This window comes from Natator depressus, chromosome 3, assembly GCF_965152275.1.
Source record: "Natator depressus isolate rNatDep1 chromosome 3, rNatDep2.hap1, whole genome shotgun sequence".
Classification (NCBI taxonomy): Eukaryota; Metazoa; Chordata; order Testudines; family Cheloniidae; genus Natator; species Natator depressus.
In genome coordinates, this window is record NC_134236.1 from 93,128,322 (window position 1) to 93,143,743 (window position 15,422).

Genomic DNA, 15,422 nt, shown 5'->3' on the forward strand with positions numbered 1-15,422 from the left:
TCTCTGGCTCTGCTGAAAGAGCCCAGAACTGATTGACTGCTGGGTTTTCCCTGACCTTGCTGCAAGAACCAAGAACTAATTGAATACTGGGGCAGCTCTGTCTCAGCACCAAGAGCACAAAGCTCATTGATCACTGCGTGGTCTCTAGCTGCACCAAGGAGCCAGAGCAGACTGACTCCTGGATTTGCTCTGGCTCTGTAACAAGAGCCCAGAGTTAACTGACTATCGGATTTCTCCCACTCCAAAGGACTGGAGCTGATTGACCCCTGGGGTTGCTCTGGCTCTGTAACGAGAGCCCAGAGTGAATTGACTATTGGAGCACCAAGGGACTGGAGCTGAGTGACTCCTGGGTTTGCTCCGACCTTGTCTCCAGAGGCCAGAGCTAACTGACTACTGGCGTTGCTCCGCCCTGGCCGGAAGGGCTTGGAGCTACTTAACACCTGTGTTGGCCCGGGCCCGTGCCCCCAGAGCCACAAGGCCATAGACTAAAGTAGGCGCAGCCCCTGCTTGAAGGCTCTGAGAAACCTAGATGGTTGGCTGCTCAGCCCTTTAAACTAGTCAGGACGCTAATGCCTGTGCTAATTCCCCCAAATACTAGGCTGATGTCCCGATGGCGTAGTGAAGCGGTGTGGCCTCCCCCCAACCTAGAGGGGGAGGGACAACCACCACCCGATTACACCATCTTACCTTGCTTTATATATTATGGCTTTGTTTTCACTTTTATATTGCTTTTTTATCAACTCCTGACCATCAATATTCACTTACTACAAGAATTTCAAGGTACATTCATCCATTTCTTTCATTACCTGTGTGGCTTTTTTGGTTGCAGCCATTGGTCTAATGTTACAGAAGGCTATTTTCACAGTTTGTTTTGCCTTTACTAAAGAACTTCTTAGAGTCTTGGTTTCCGGATGTCTTTCATCAATGCTCAGAAATTCTGCCAAGACAGAGTCCATTACTTTGGCATTATTATGTTTCATGACATACACAGAGAGAAGTTAGATAAAAACATAAAATACTCTTGCTGGAAAGTTGCAATGTAACACTACTTTATATCTCATAATTCAGAATGAGAACACATAAGAACCCCAAAACAGAGAGACAAACCACGCTTCTCCCTAAAAAGGAGAGATACAACTCATCCCACCTTACTCTAGGCTGGCTCTCTGGACACTGACTTCTGCTGAGCCCAGATCACATACTACTCTACAGAACTCCCTAGCCTACAAACAGGATTGGGAAAAAAACCCTGAAATGTAAAGTGAGCACTTACAATTTTAACACATTTTTAAATATATCACAGGCATGCTGTTTGGTGAAATGGCTACCGTATGTTTCTGTAACCTGACTTTCTTTTTTTTTTAATGAGGATCTGTGGTTGGACTATAGCTCAACCCCCCATCTGAAGGACCAGTGGACTGCTTTTCATCTGGTGCCTACCCTTTGATCTCTCTGGCTTAGGTAGCCCTGCCAGCAGCTAAAACGCCTGCCTGCATAGTTCACCGGGTTCATGGAGGACACAAGCCTTAAATTATTTGATTATTTTTTGTTTTCATGCACCTCATCACTTCCTTGTTTCATCCAGGACAGGAAGCAAAAATATTGCAGTAAGCTGGTCTCATGATCAACCTTATTGAAACAGGATGAAATTCTGTGGTGAGCCTCTAACTCTGTGAGGAAGCAGGTGGCTTTAAACTACCTTTGTGCCTGCCTCATTCTGGATTTGTATTTGGTCCCTGTCATAATTTAGGCAGTCCCGGAGGCCTATTTAAGTTATGGCAGGCTCCCTGGGCTGCCCTAACGGGCTGCAGCACTTGCCTGGAATCTCCACAGCGCTTCGTGTTATATGACACCACACTGATACACCCCTCCCATGCCAGCCTCACCCCTCATACGCTCCTGTGCCAGGGCTTGCGAGCGGGATCTTTGGAGGACAGCCACACAGTTGTTTTCCTCAGTTCCTGCAACAGGGAACCTTTCCCTAGCTGGATATGGGGCTTTTAGAGCCCTTTTATGCTGCTGCAGCCCTCTGCTCTAGCATAAAGGGGCTATGGTGTGGATGCAGATCTCACCCGGGGAGTTTAAATGGAGACCCCGTTGTGAGGGTTCTAGAGTTGTGTGTGTATTCTGTGCTGTTTAGGCAGAGTGAATGTAGTATGTGAATGGTACTTATTCTTCCACACCAGATATGTGCTTTACATAGAATTCTGTATTGTTCAGAGTATCGTCTAATAGAAAAGTATCTTCTTGGTAGGTTTCCATTTTCCCCATTATTTAAACCAAGGAAGTGCCATTGTTGGCTATTAGTAGCTGGAAGGAATGTGTTAGAAGATTAGATTAGCCAGTTTTAGCCTCCATAGCTAAAAAAAGAAAGCCAGGAGTTCCAAGTTTAGAGATGGCTAAACTGGTTCAAGTAAAATAAGAACAGTGCTAAATTTTTGCCTAGCTTCTTGCTTCTTTCTCTCCCCTAACTGCCCATTACTCACACTCTCTCCCTTTATCCGCCCACAGTTTTGTCCTAGCATGGGGGTGGGGCTGGAGTAAAAATTTGGTTGAAAATTCTTTAAGCTTTTAATTTTCATGTGCCTCTGTCCTTTTCATTTTGGCTTGGAATCAAAGCACTAAAGCCATAGAAGAACCTATTTTCAGCATGTTTACAAAACCAGGAATTACTGTAAAGCTGTGAGATTTGGAGTATATTTCCACATTAATGAGGTGCAGATGTTTATCCAAACTTTGTTTTAGATGCCGCTTAGAATAGAACCTTTTGTGGTTTGCCCATCATTATCTGTGTCAATACACAGGGGTGCAGTGGATTCACTAGAATCCAAGGGACATCCTCTGTGCTATCGTTGGTATTTTTATTATGGGTGGTTTCTTGCACAATGCAGAGGTGTGGAATAAAAGAGCTAACATGCCCAGACAGACAAACCATTAAGTTTTGCACTGGAGTCTCTGAGAGGAAAATAGAATAAGATGGCAAGTGTGATTGGAAGTAATTTAAAAATGCTAGTGTTTAAAAACCCAGAAGATGGGTTTGTGAAGAATCCTGAGGGAGGGGGAATGAAAAAGCCCATATAGTAATGCCAGTTAACTCCTGGAATACAAAAAGAGGCTTCAGAAGTTATGGTGGGGGAATAGCAGAGACTAGAGTGTTTTGCCAAGGAAACCAGGCTGGGCAAGATAAATAAAAACATGGGGAAAAGAGGGCAAACCTTGAGAAACAAAGGCGCTGGATGCTAAGTGAAAGCAACAGAGAGCAGGGCTGAACACAGTATAAGATTTTCCAAATTGAATTGTATCTAGGACACCAAAGCCATTCAACCTACCCAGTGAGAGTGGATATATCCCTACTCTGAGGTATGAAGCAATGTCATTTGTTGATATTTAAAATTATTTTCTCTTTATACAATATTCAGTTAACCTCTTTTTCCGGTAAGTTCATTTTCTGGGGCAAATTCACCGCATTACATTCCTGAATGGAAACAATTTTCTGAACAGTGATGGAAGATAAGGAGCAAACAGTAACTTACCTGGTGCACCTCAGTCACAGGAGAGGTGTGACCTAGAGGTGCATCCAAATTACTATGGACATGGGGAAATTGGTTGTATATTAAGAAACATGAATAAATGAAGGCCACTGGAATTGACAAGCATATCATTCTTCTTTCACTATAAAGAGAAGTTTTAAAGAGATCCAGAACCCTGCATGTGAGAATGGGAGAACTTTAAAGGTGTCAAGTTTTTTAGACCCTGAGGCAGTCACACCAAACAAGCCTTTTCAATTACCTCCACCTGGCTTCAACCTAGACTGATGGCCTCTCAAATAAATAAAACTTGAATTAAATCTTTATGAGCAAAAACGTCCCATTCTCCCAGGAGTCCTTTTTGAGGTGTTCTTTTCCCAGTGCTTCTCCACAGTCTGGGGACTGAGTTCAAACAGTTCAATTTTGTTCACCCAAGGCAGGCAGGTCTGTTTCACAAAATCTGCCAGGCTGGCTGAGAGAGTGGGGAGCCCTGACCCACCCGTCTTACAACACTCTGAAGAGAACAGTAGCCTGTGGTGTTTCCAATCCCCAGGACCAGTTCCTCTTGCTGAGCAGCTGCCTTTACCATTCCCTGGGTCTCTGCCTACTATGGAACTCCTGGATGGGGTCCCTTGAGGCTTCACCCTCTGCCTTTAAAGGGGCACTACACCCCATTACACGCACTCTAATTGTGTAATATGGAAATAGGGAAATGCAGTCCTGCCAACTAACTTTTGATTGACATCATTTTGTTGTTTTGTGGATATTATAATAAGGGGGCATGCTAGAAATACTTAGATGCGGTATGTGAGCTTCCCCAGGCCTTTCATCTTCCTGTATGAAATTACATATATTTTCTTTTTGAGCATGTATGCTTCGTTATAATATTAATATTCCCTAAAAAATGTGTAGAGCAATATTATGTGAAACGGTAATCTACATCTTGAGCAGTTCTCATCAAAAGTGTGAAATAAAAATCCATGATATTAATGTATATTTTGAAATGTTGGATTTTTCCACCAAGCATTTACTAAAGTGGAGTGGGTCCCATGTGACACAAGAATACCAGATTTAATTTTGCTCTAGGATTAGGGTTATTCATCTCACTCAAATCCTCTTAATACTGAACTTCTTTTTTATTAATCTGAGAGTATATAAAGTTAGGAACTTGGGTCACTGTAATTCTCTGGTATACCTTGACAGCTTCTTGATTTTGGGGCCAATCAAGGAGCAGGACTATATCACTATGTAACAGGAAGCAATTATCTACATTCAGTTATTTTGGCATCACTGCGTGTAGAGGGTTTCAGCTTTTATTCTTTTTCTGTGATCAAGCAGTATGTGAAAATTAATTTTATTACTCTTTGAGGCTTGACTAGGAATTCATTTCCACTCTATCATGGCTGATAATAACTGTCTTACACATGCTTGGTGTGTGTCTTTCTGGGAAGGCTTCTAATGTAATATAAGAAGACAAGTTGCACTTCAGTTAAAAAAAAAGGGGGGGGGAGTCAAGAAACACTGAAAAACCAAAAATGTTAAAAACTAAATTAGTAATAGAAATATGGAACTCAATTTTAATCCAATTGAAATGCACAAGATTACATAGATTTAATTGGAAGGAAAGGGTTTATTTCACAAGTATAAAATTTTGCTGAAGCCACAGGAATTTTCCTTCCAAAATATGCACACTTGGCATGCTTGGAAAACTACTGCAAGTAAAGAGATCAATAATTAGATGGTTTTCATTCACTACTTCAGTTCTATTCTTATTAAAAAGCTTATCAATGCTGGATTTTTTTGTCTTTTTGTTTTTTGTCTAATACGTCTCATGAAGTGCTGTTGGCATGCATAAGTGATAGAATGTCTTATCCAGAATAATGGGAAAAACTCTATTTGCATATAAAATCAAGGGAGACTTTGAAGTATATTACTACAGGGAGAAATGACTTTTCTCTCTCTCTCCATTACATCTTACTAAAAGGTAGACAGACTCTGAAAGTTGTTTGTTCTGCTCACATAAAGAGGTCAATGATCATTACAGTGTAAAATCCCTATTCTTTGCTGCATGGTTTATTTTTTAATATAAATTGTGTGTACTTAACCTATAAAGTAGAAGTCATTTCTGACTACCACCTTTTTATATTTGTATATGTATATCAGAAGAGCACTATGAGATGTGAAAGGAGATTAGTGACCAACAAACTCAAAAGACCATATAGTTTTTATTTAGTTTAAATAAATGCATGAACGTTGAGAACCTATTGCTGTTTCTTCAGTGTTCTGGGACTTCCACTTTTAGGCACAACACAGAAGGGTAGAGACAAGAGAAAATGAAAAATATAACAGCAGAAAAATTAGCAGAACTCTTTGTTTCACTTCTCCTCAGAAAAAAAAAGATTTTTTTCCGATTAGGATTGGGATCATGTTTGTTTATCTAAACTGTGTGAGTATTGAAAAACTGGATTGGCTGGCTGTGGATTCCCTCAATACTTCTGGCCTTCCTCTAGGCGCAAAAAGGTATCTCTAATACCTCATCTAATAGTTTATTTTAGTTTTTGTTTAAGTATGCACTTTTAAAACTGTAATGCTCCTAGAGTTTTTGATCAGTGCTATAACAATTTCAATGAAGAACACCATAGTCAAGGAAGTACTTGTGACATTGCACCCCATATTCTTCACAGTGATATTATTCTGATATGATTATGACATAATTATAATGTATTTTATGCAAGATAAGTCATGTGAGATGTTACTGAAAGAGTTATGATTTGCTAAATATGATAATCCTATTTGTATACATGTATCATTTTTGTATCTGAAGTTGTAATAAATGAAGGGGGGGAGTAGCTCCCTTTTATAGACATCGAGCCAACCAGTAGCTATACAATCCCCAGTGCTGCCCAGAGGATTCAGGGGGCCTGGGATCAAAGCAATTTCAGGGGTCCCTTCCATAAAAAAAGTTAGTTTTGCCAGCCCAAGTGGCAAAGAAAAAAAAAGAAAAACCCAAGTCATGCCGCAGAAGACTGAAGCGGAGCGATTGAGCTGCTGCCAAAGTGTCGCTGACAAGGAAGAGAGGGACTGAAAGACCCGCCACCAAATTTCCACCGAAATTGCCCCCACCTTGTCAGCGGGGCCCGGGGCCTGGGGCAAATTGCCCCACTTCCCCCCCCCCCCCGGGCGGTCCTGAAAATCCCTCTTAGTAGCTGTTCTCTAATTGCTCTACCTCAGGGGTTCCCAAACTTGGTTCATGGCTTGTTCAGTGTAAGCCCCTGGCAAGCCGCAAGACGCTTTGTTTACGTGAGCATCCTCAGGTACAACCGTTCACAGCTCCCAGTGGCCGCGGTTCACCGTTCCCAGCCAATGGGAGCTGAGGGAAGTGGTATGGGCTAAATAGTTTGTGACAACAGCTGATTTTACGTTTTTTTTCTTTCTCAGCTCTTCTCTGCGGGGGGGGGGGGGGTGAAAGGGCTTGGGGGTACCTCACAGGAAGGAATTCCCAAGTGCGCCTTCTTGGGCTCTCAAAGGGGTTCTGCACTTGGGTGGTGGCAGCATCTACCAATCCAAGGTCAGAGAAAAGCTGTAACCTTGGGAGTTTAATATAAGCCTGGAGTGGCCAGTATTAATTTTCAGAATCCTTGTGGGCCCTCACCTTCTGCACTCGAAGTGCCAGAGTGGGGAATTAGCATTGATAGATGTTATGAATTTTGACTATGTATCTGTATTTCAAATTTAGTTACACCTGGGTAATGCCCACTAGACAAGATGTTTTCAGTCTAGATAGTGGGTGGGGAAGGGCCTAGGAAAAACAATAAGCTTTAGGAGAAGCTTATCTCCCACCTGGGGAGCCTTCCTGTGAATGCTCCAAACAGCCTGTGAGTGATGGTTGCTATGACTCTACAAGGACATGTGATGAGACCATGTGTCTCTAGACTCCATCTTGGGATGTCAGTAATTTTCCACAGACCAGTCTGAGAACCAGGCTTTGGGAATATAGGGTTCCTGCCATATACAAAAGCTATATAAGGGAGTGAGTGACATAATCTAGTGTTCTTTGCGCCCCACATAAGAAGACTCCTGGAAATACCTGAGGAACAAAATCTGAACTGGGGGAAGTGCTGTCCTTTGGATAAGTAATCATGTAGTCAAAAGGAATTTTTAGCCTGTGAATGGAACACCTGGTGATTCCAAGCTATAATTAAGTGCAGCTTGCCCCTTAAAAATCTGCATCCTGCTTGTATAATCTCTTAGAGTGAGAATCTGTTATTCATATCCAATCTATTTAGTATATTAAATTTAGTTTATGTTCTTTGTTTATTTGCTAGGTAATCTGTTTGATCTGTTTGCTATCACTTATAATCACTTAAAATCTTTTGTAGTTAAACTTGTTTTTGCTTTATCTAAACCAGTGTGTGGGAATCATAACTCAGGTGCAAAAGGCCGTTGCATATTCCTCACCACATTGAGGGAAGGGGCGAATTTTATGAGTTTACACTGTACAGTTCCCTGGTCAGCTCAAGATAGTATAATTTTGGGTTTATATTCCAGAAGGGGTGCATGCCTAAGGAATGGAAGTAGCTTTCCCATGCAGGGGCTGGTCAGAGAGCCTGTTTGTAACTACAGCTTCGTGTGTCTCTGCCTGTATGTATGCTGGTAAAAGTGCAGGCTGGAAGGCTTTGTAGCTTGTCACAGCAATACAGTGTGAAAGGAACCCAGGCTGGTGGCTCAGGGGGCTCAGTGGTACTCCAGTTCCAGGTGGCACCCTGGGGGGAACCTGTCACAGTATTGAATCTGGAAATGGCTCTTCCAAGAGCAATGTTACTTGGGATTACAGCTAGTCAAACTACTCATTGCAAATTAGTTATCTGAATTCAGCCCTCTCTTTCCATTCATAAACTGATCCTGGTTTCTGCAAATATAATCATTATCAGTAAGTATTTGCCAGAGTCTATGAACACATTTTAGATTCTGGAGTACTTGAAACTGTTCACTTCAATTCTTTGTGGTATGTGATTGGTCACCTAAGTCACATGGCAATGTTTCTATTCCCTGAGTGGATGACTGAATCTTTTTGAACTGGTGAATAAGAACTGATGAAGAAGTGATAACAAATGACATATACAGAATAATCTTGTTCACAAACAAATACCGTTGTTTGCATGCGAACACTGGTATTCATATGAGGAAAGTCATTTCCCAAGTATTAATGCAACTCCACTCCCTAACCATTAATATCAAATAGAAAAGGACACTGAAACAAACAGCCATTTGGAATCTGAAAGAATATTTTTCAAACAAAGTCTATGAAGGTATTTACATTCTCTACTTGATATGTTCAAAATGTCACACATGCATGCAGGCATTCTAATAGTTTTATGGTACAAAGGTACCCTAACTTGTTGAACTCCATTAATCTACTCTTTACTAGCTTTTTCTTTTTAGCTTTCAAATGTCCCGTTGGCTTAACTTTCTTATTCTCCCTCACTCCATGTAAACATGCAAACATATTATTTGCAAGTTCCTGGTGCTCAGCAGTTTACAGCAACGTGAAAACTTTAAAGTGGACTTTTTTTCTGAATGAAATAGTTGTGTGTGCTAGGATGGAGGGCTGAGTTAGGGGGATGCCTGTCAGATGTAATAGCTGTGTATTCATATTGTTTATACTGAAGCCTCTATGGTATGAATGATATCCTGCCCTGCTGAAATAATGGTAGATTCTGAAATGAAATATGCATTCATTACTGTCTTATCCAGTCTTTTTGGAAGGCTAGATACATGGCATATGTCCAGCTCAGCTCAGAAGAATTTCATTTTCAGTTGGACTGAAATACACCTGGGAAAATAAGGTTTATAAGATTTTGCCTAATCATTTAATACTCTGAACCAAATGTTCTAGCAGGTTCTTTAGATGCAAAATTGCTCATCCCCTATTCCATAATGGCAGCACAAAAATTTCAGCTCCTTACAAATGCCAGAACTATAAAATTGGTTCAATAGGAGTTTCACGTTTTTAAATCCAGATTTAAATGTGCTAACCTCTTGAGATCTTGTTAATCCTTTAAATTGGATTCCTCTACCAAAGTGGCTGCTATCTGTAACCGTGAATTTTGGGAGCAAGGGAGGGGGAAGGGAAAGAAATTATCAGGGTTCTGACAACAGGACATTTGTGGAAAAAGCCTGAAGAATTTAACTAGGATGAAATTAACAAGGTTCTAAATAAATAACTCCAGAAATCTACAGGATTTAATAGAGAATTTAATTCTTCTGCAGTTTTTTAAATCATCCTATAGAATACAGTAGCAGGGGTATAATTTTCTATTAAGTTCTGTAGGACATGATGAAGGGAGAAAAGTCAAACTCTGGTTGACTAAAGATAGAGTCATTGCTAGAGTCAATATACCAAAGGCAAGGAGGTAAATCTACACTGAGACTTAACTGTGACTGAAGCTACAGGAGAAAACTGCTGACAAACTCAGCTTAGGAAAGACTTCTTTCTATGAGTTAAAAGAAAAGGAGTACTTGTGGCACCTTAAAAACTAACAAATTTATTTGAGCATAAGCTTTTGTGAGCTACAGCTCACTTCATCGGATGCATTCAGTGGAAAATACAGTGGGGAGATTTATATACATAGAGAACATGAAACAATGGGTGTTACCATACACACTATAATGAGAGTGATCAGGTAAGGTGAGCTATTACCAGCAGGATAGCGGGGGGAAAAAACCTTTTGTAGTGATAATCAAGGTGGGCCATTTCCAGCAGTTGACAAGAACATCTGAGGAACAGTGGGGGGCAGGGGGGAATAAACATGGGGAAATAGTTTTACTTTGTGTAATGACCCATCATCTCCCAGTCTTTATTCAAGCCTAAGTTAATTGTATCCAGTTTGCAAATTAATTGCATCTGATGAAGTGAGTTGTAGCTCATGAAAGTTTATGCTCAAATAAATTGGTTAGTCTCTAAGGTGCCACAAGTACTCCTTTTCTTTTTAATTCCAATTCAGCAGTCTCCCATTGGAGTCTGTTTCTGAAGTTTTTTTGTTGAAGAATTGCCACTTTTAGGTTTGTAATCGAGTGACCAAAGAGATTGAAGTGTTCTTGGACTGGTTTTTGAATGTTATAATTCTTGACCTCTGATTTGTGTCCATTTATTCTTTTACGTAGAGACTGTCCAGTTTGGCCAATGTACATGGCAGAGGGGCATTGCTGGTACATGATGGCATATATCACATTGGTAGATGTGCAGGTGAACGAGCCTCTGATAGTGTGGCTGATGTGATTAGGCCCTATGATGGTGTCCCCTGAATAGATATGTGGACACAGTTGGCAACGGGCTTTGTTGCAAGGATAGGTTCCTGGGTTAGTGGTTCTGTTGTGTGGTGTGTGGTTGCTGGTGAGTATTTGCTTCAGGTTGGGGGGCTGTCTGTAAGCAAGGACTGGCCTGTCTCCCAAGATCTGTGAGAGTGATGGCTCGTCTTTCAGGATAGGTTGTAGATCCCTGATGATGCATTGGAGAGGTATTAGTTGGGGGCTGAAGGTGACGGCTAGTGGCGTTCTGTTATTTTCTTTGTTGGGCCTGTCCTGTAGTAGGTAACGTCTAGGTACTCTTCTGGCTCTGTCAATCTGTCAGTCTGAAGTCAATCACTTCAGCAGGTGGGTATTGTAGTTGTAAGAATGCTTGATAGAGATCTTGTTGGTGTTTGTCTCTGTCTGAGGGGTTGGAGGAAATGCGGTTGTATCGAAGAGCTTGGCTGTTGACAGTGGATCATGTGGTGTGGTCTTGATGAAAGCTGGAGGCATGTAGGTAGGAATAGCAGTCAGTAGGTTTCCGGTATAGGGTGGTGTTTATGTGATCATCGCTTATTAGCACCGTAGTGTCCAGGAAGTGGATCTCTTGTGTGGACTGGTCCAGGCTGAGGTTGATGGTGGGATGGAAATTGTTGAAATCATGGTGGAATTCCTCAAGGGCTTCTTTTCCATGGGTCCAGATGATGAAGATGTCATCAATGTAGCACTAGTAGAGTAGGGGCATTAGGGGACGAGAGCTGAGGAAGCATTGTTCTAAGTCAGCCATAAAAATGTTGGCATACTGTGGGGCCATGCGGGTACCCATAGCAGTGCTGCCGATTTGAAGGTATACATTGTCCCCAAATATGAAATAGTTATGGGTGAGGACAAAGTCACAAAGTTCAGTCACCAGGTTTGCTGTGACATTATCGGGGATACTGTTCCTGATGGCTTGTAGTCCATCTTTGTGTGGAGTGTTGGTGTAGGGGGCTTCTACATCCATAGTGGCCAGGATGGTGTTTTCAGGAAGATCAGCGATGGATTGTAGTTTCCTCAGGAAGTCAGTGGTGTCTTGAAGATAGCTGGGAGTGCTGGTAGCGTAGGGCCTGAGGAGGGAGTCTACATAGCCAGACAATCCTGCTGTCAGGGTGCCAATGCCTGAGATGATGGGGCGTCCAGGATTTCCAGGTTTATGGATCTTAGGTAGCAGATAGAATACCCCGGTCAGGATTCCAGGGGTGTGTCTGTGTGGATTTGTTCTTGTGCTTTTTCAGGGAGTTTCTTGAGCAAATGCTGTAGTTTCTTTTGGTAACCCTCAGTGGGATCAGAGGGTAATGGCTTGTAGAATGTGGTGTTGGAGAGCTGCCTAGCAGCCTCTTGTTCATATTCTGACCTATTCATGATGACGACAGCACCTCCTTTGTCAGCCTTTTTGAATATGATGCCAGAGTTGTTTCTGAGGCTGTGTATGGCATTGTGTTCTGCACGGCTGAGGTTATGGGGCAAGTGATGCTGCTTTTCCACCAGCAACCACACACCAGAACCACTAACCCAGGAACCTATCCTTGCAACAAAGCCCGTTGCCAACTGTGTCCACATTTCTATTCCAGGGACACCATCATAGGGCCTAATCACATCAGCCTCACTATCAGAGGCTTGTTCACCTGCACATCTACCAGTGTGATATATGCCATCATGTGCCAGCAATGCCCCTCTGCCATGTACATTGGTCAAACTGGACAGTCTCTCTGTAAAAGAATAAATGGACACAAATCAAAAAGAAAAGGAGTACTTGTGGCACCTTAGAGACTAACAAATTTATTTGAGCATAAGCTTTTGTGACCTACAGCTCACTTAATCGGACTTGTAGCACCTTAGAGACTGACAAATTTATTTGAGCATAAGCTTTTGTGATCTACAGCTCACTTCATCAGATGTGAGCTGTAGCTCACGAAAGCTTATGCTCAAATAAATTTGTTCGTCTCTAAGGTGCCACAAGTACTCCTTTTCTTTTTGCGGATACAGACTAACACGGCTGCTACTCTGAAACCTTTCTGTGAGCTGTATTTACTTGAAATGATTCTTAACATGGTGCTTATTGCTAAACAGGCTCAAGTTTGGTACTGTGCTGTTATTTCTAAATGACAAGTTACCTGGGGACTGTAAGAGTAAGTGAGATATTTGACATATACAAACCCACTTCTAAATTAATAGATTCCACTATTCTATTTGTCTAATACCTAAATGTACCACTATGAGTATGGCAAATTTAGGAACAACCTCGCTCTTGGATAAGTTCACTAGAAGTACAGCTCCTCCTAAATTCAAAGAGATATTACTTCTCTCTTCATGCTCCAACCCAGCACCTGAGATCTATTAGGATATTTAATTTGATACAGTCCCAGCAGTTGTATGTCAGAGGGATCATTTTCCTTAGGGGGGGAAAAGTTTGGGGTATTTGTGATTATTTGCATTGGTTCAGTTGTGCAAGCATGTGTACATAAAATGGGGAATACAGCATGGCATACTACAAAGATTTTATCAGCATGAGTTGGAGATGGCTGCATTACTCATGAGTGGCAGTAAACCCATGAGCGAGTTGCACAGGTCTTCCTGAAGAAGGGATGGTGACAAAAGTGTTAGACTGCACCTTGTCTGAATTTTCCATTTGTGTTACCGAAACTATTTTAGGAACATTTAAAGGGTTTTAAAAGTGTTAGTATGGCAATTTCTTCTGTTGTCTCCACTTAACACTAATAAAAACTTAGCTACTGTGGGCCAAATTCTCTTCTGGAATTCTCGAGACTAAAACGCCCTTGTAGTCAATGGAGCTACACTGATTTACACGAACAGTGATTTCACCATGTATAACGGCCAGAGTGACATCATAGAATCATAGAATATCAGAGTTGGAAGGGACCTCAGGAGGTCATCTAGTCCAACCCCCTGCTCAAAGCAGGACCAATCCCCAATTAAATCATCCCAGCCAGGGCTTTGACAAGCCTGACCTTAAAAACCTCTAAGGAAGGAGATTCCACCACCTCCCTAGGTAACGCATTCCAGTGTTTCACCACCCTCCTAGTGAAAAAGTTTTTCCTAATATCCAACCTAAACCTCCCCCACTGCAACTTGAGACCATTACTCCTTGTCCTGTCATCTTCTACCACTGAGAATAGTCTAGAACCATCCTCTTTGGAACCACCTTTCAGGTAGTTGAAAGCAGCTATCAAATCCCCCCACATTCTTCTCTTCTGCAGACTAAACAATCCCAGTTCCCTCAGCCTCTCCTCATAAGTCATGTGTTCCAGACCCCTAATCATTTTTGTTGCCCTTCGCTGGACTCTCTCCAATTTATCCACATCCTTCTTGTAGTGTGGGGCCCAAAACTGGACACAGTACTCCAGATGAGGCCTCACCAATGTCGAATAGAGGGGAACGATCACGTCCCTCGATCTGCTCGCTATGCCCCTACTTATACATCCCAAAATGCCATTGGCCTTCTTGGCAACAAGGGCACACTGCTGACTCATATCCAGCTTCTCGTCCACTGTAACCCCTAGGTCCTTTTCCGCAGAACTGCTGCCTAGCCATTCGGTCCCTAGTCTGTAGCTGTGCATTGGGTTCTTCCGTCCTAAGTGCAGGACCCTGCACTTATCCTTATTGAACCTCATCAGGTTTCTTTTGGCCCAATCCTCCAATTTGTCTAGGTCCCTCTGTATCCTATCTCTGCCCTCCAACGTATCTACCACTCCTCCCAGTTTAGTATCATCCGCAAATTTGCTAAGAGTGCAATCCACACCATCCTCCAGATCATTTATGAAGATATTGAACAAAACCGGCCCCAGGACCGACCCCTGGGGCACTCCACTTGACACCGGCTGCCAACTAGACATGGAGCCATTGATCACTACCCGTTGAGCCCGACAATCTAGCCAACTTTCTACCCACCTTATAGTACATTCATCCAGCCCATACTTCCCTAACTTGCTGACAAGAATACTGTGGGAGACCGTGTCAAAAGCTTTGCTAAAGTCAAGAAACAATACATCCACTGCTTTCCCTTCATCCACAGAATCAGTAATCTCATCATAAAAGGCGATTAGATTAGTCAGGCATGACCTTCCCTTGGTGAATCCATGCTGACTGTTCCTGATCACTTTACTCTCGTGTAAGTGCTTCAGGATTGATTCCTTGAGGACCTGCTCCATGATTTTTCCGGGGACTGAGGTGAGGCTGACTGGCCTGTAGTTCCCAGGCTCCTCCTTCTTCCCTTTTTTAAAGATTGGCACTACATTAGCCTTTTTCCAGTCATCTGGGACTTCCCCCGTTCGCCACGAGTTTTCAAAGATAATGGCCAATGGCTCTGCAATCACATCCGCCAATTCCTTTAGCACTCTCGGATGCAACTCATCTGGCCCCATGGACTTGTGCACGTCCGGCTTTTCTAAATAGTCCCTAACCACCTCTTTCTCCACAGAGGGCTGGCCATCTACTCCCCATGTTGCGATGCCCAGCGCAGCAGTCTGGGAGCTGTCCTTGTTAGTGAAGACAGAGGCAAAAAAAGCATTGAGCACATTAGCTTTTTCCACATCCTCTGTCACTAGGTTG